Source organism: Otolemur garnettii, unplaced genomic scaffold (genome assembly GCF_000181295.1).
Source record: "Otolemur garnettii isolate 467f Iridium unplaced genomic scaffold, OtoGar3 scaffold00043, whole genome shotgun sequence".
Taxonomy (NCBI): Eukaryota; Metazoa; Chordata; class Mammalia; order Primates; family Galagidae; genus Otolemur; species Otolemur garnettii.
Window position 1 is genome coordinate 4,289,890 of NW_003852438.1, and position 3,514 is coordinate 4,293,403.

General features: G+C 33.8%; 1 protein-coding gene across 1 annotated transcript in view; it reads left to right on the top strand.

The window, feature by feature from the left end:
- The window catches only part of LRRC63 (leucine rich repeat containing 63), a 72,899-nt gene that overhangs the window by 32,460 nt on the left and 36,925 nt on the right, over positions 1 to 3,514 (top strand). The window lies entirely within an intron of this gene.

The window sequence follows — 3,514 nt, forward strand, 5'->3', positions numbered from 1 at the left end:
TCAGAATCCTGATTTAAGGATATAATAATAAGCAATAATGAGCAGTGATATTTAATCAGTAATAAAAAAAATCTCCGAACAAAAAAACAGCTTAGGATCAGATGGATTCACAGCTGAATTCTAAACCTACCAAACCTACAAAGAAGAACTGGTAGCAATTCTGAAACTGTTCTAAAAGATTATCGAGAGACTCCTCCATAATTCATTCTATAAAATCAGTATCACCTCAATACCAAAACCAGGAAAAGCCACAACAACAGAAAGAGCTATTGACTGATATCATTGATGAATATAGCTGTTAAAATCTTCAACAAAATACTAGCAAATGGACTCAAAGCACATCAAAAAAATAATTTACCACAATAAAGTGGATTTCCTCCCAGAAATACAAGAATTATTTAATATTCACAAATCAATAACTATCATTCTTCATATAAACAGAATTAAGAGCACAAACTATGTGATTATCTCAATTGATGCAGTAAAAAACATTTAAAATCTAACATTCCTCCATGACAAAACCTCACAAAACCTAGCATTAGAAGGAATACACATCAAAATAAGAAAAGCCATATTTAACAAACCCATAGCCAATATCATACTGAGTGCAGAAATGCTTAAGGCATTCCCCTAAGTACTGGAATAAGGCAAGGATGTCCACTTTCATCATTGCTGTTCAACATAATACTGGAAGTCCTAGCCAGAGCCATTGGACAAGAGAAAGTAATAAAAGATCTCAAAATTGGAAAAGAAGATATCAAACTAACTCTGTTTGCCATCAATATGATCTTATACATAAAATATCTTTAAAACTCCTCCAAAGATGACTAGAAGTGGTAAATTCAGCGAAGTCTTAGTTATAAAACCAAGATACACAAATCAGTAGCATTTCTGTACACTAACAACAAAGCTGAAGATCAAATTAAGAACTTAATCCCATTTGTAATAGCAGAAAAATTTTTAAAAACTTTGGAGTATACATAACAAAGAAGTTGAATGATCTCTTTTAGGAGAACTACAAATCACTACAATCACTAATGAAAGAAACCACAGATGACACAAACAAGTTGAAAAGTATCCCATTCTCATGGAATGGAAGAATCAAAATGTTCATACTGCCAAAGCAGTCTATAGACTCAATGCAATTCTCATCAAAATACCAGTGCTGTTCTTCCACAGAATTAGAAAAAAATCCTAAAATTCATGTAGAATCAAAAATAAGCATGAATAGCCAAAGCAATTCTATGCAAAAAGAAGAAATTTAGAAGCACCACACTGATTTGAAATTATACTACAAGGTTAGAAAAACCATAACAGGGTGGTACTAATATAAAAGTAGGCACATAGATCAACAGAACAGAATAAAGAACCCAGAAATAAAACTAAATACCTTCAACCAACTGATCTTTGACCAGCCAAGCAAAAATGTACACTGGGTAAAGGACCTGCTATTTGATAAATGGTTCTAGGAGAATTGGATAGCTACATGTAGAAGCATGAAACTGGATCCCTATCTCTCACCACACACAAAATTAACTGAAGATGGATTAAACACTTAAATGTATGACATGAAACCATAAAAATATTAGAAGAAAACGTAGGAAAAACTGTTTGACATTGGCCTAAGTAAAATATTTATGACTAAGACCCCAAATCAAATACAACAAAAGCAAAAATGAACAAAGGTGGCTTAATTAAGATAAAACCCTCTTCCCAGAAAAAGAAATGATTAGCAGAGTGAATAGAAAACCTATAGAGGGCAGCGCCTATGGCTCAGTGAGTAGGGCACTGGTCCCATATACCAAGGTTGGCGACTTCTAACCTGACCCCGGCCAAACTGCAACAAAAAATAGCTGGGCGTTGTGGTGGGCACCTGTAGTCCCAGCTACTTGGGAGGCTGAGGCAGGAGAATTGCCTAAGCACAAGAACTGGAGGTTGCTGTGAACTGTGACGCTACAGCACTCTACCGAGGGTGACAAACTGAGACTCTGTCTCTAAAAAACAAAAAAAACAAAAAAAAAAAAGAAAGAAAGAAAGAAAGAAAAAAGAAAACCTATAGAATTGGAGAAAATTAGTCCTGACAAAGGACTAATATCGAGAATATAAGAAACTTGAACAAATGAACAAGAAACAAACAAACAAAAAACCCCAAATAACTCCATTAAAAAGTGGGCAAAAGATATGAAAAGACATTTTTCAAAAAAAGAGAAACACATCACCAAGAAACATGTAAAAAACACTTAATCATCAGTAAAATGCAAGTTTAAATCACCTTATTCCTGCAAGAATGGTCATTATTAAAAAGTCAAAAACAGTAGATGCTAATATGGGTGGAGTGAAAAGGGAATGCTTTTAACTCCATTAAATCTTAATGCTAATAACTAATGTTAATGCTAATGCTAATAACGCCACTAAAAAGTGGGCAAAAGATATGAACAGACATTTTTCAAAAAAAGAGAAACACATCACCAAGAAACATGAAAAAATGCTTAATATCATTAATCATCAGGAAAATGAAAATTTAAACCACCTGATTCCTGCAAGAAAATTATTAAAAAGTCAAAAACAATAGATGCCTATATGGATGGAGCATAAAGGAAATGCTTATACACTGTTGGTGGGAATATAAATTAGTATATCCTCTATGGAAAACAGTATGAAGATTTCTCAGAGAAAAAGTAGATTTACAATTCAATCCATCAATCCCACTACTGGGCATATACTCAAAGGAAAAAAGTTGTTTTCTTAAAAAAAAAAAATGCCTGTGCTTATATGTTTAAAACAGCATAATTCACAATTGCAAAGATAAGGAACTAACCTAAGTGCCACCAACTTAAGAGTAGGTAAAGGAAATGTTGTATATATACACACACATATTGGGGAATACTACTGGTGTGTAGTATGAAACAATGTTTTTTCTTGCAAATTAGATGGAACTGGAGACCACTATCCTTAGTGAAGTAACCCAAGAACAAAAAACAAACACTGCATGTTCTTGTATATACATAGTATAAGTCTGAGCTGAGCAATGGGAATGCATGCTCATACAGAGTGACAATGGGCACTAGAGATTCTGAAGGGGGAGGTTGAAAGGGGAAGTAGGATGGAAATTATCTATTTGGTACAGTGTACACTTCAGGTGATGGGTACACTGAAAACCTAGACTTTACCACTATACCATTTATCTGTGTGACAAAAAAAATTGTACCCCTGAAATATATTAAAATAAAATATTAAAATACTCAAAGAAAAAATGAAAAAAAATAATTCAATAGCTGTATTTAATAAGAGATTATACAGAGCAGAACACTATAACCGTCAGACATTCTGAGCTCACTATGCTCTATAGGCCTGTCTGTGGCATAAATTTTCTCCTAGGTTTCTTCTATGTCATTAACCTAAGCAAATCATGCTACCATTTCTGCTTTATTGCGTTTCCTCCACTCTGGTGGCTCTCTCCTTGGAAAGTTGCAGGTAACATTCTTCAGGTCCTTCAAAGATCCATCATGGAATT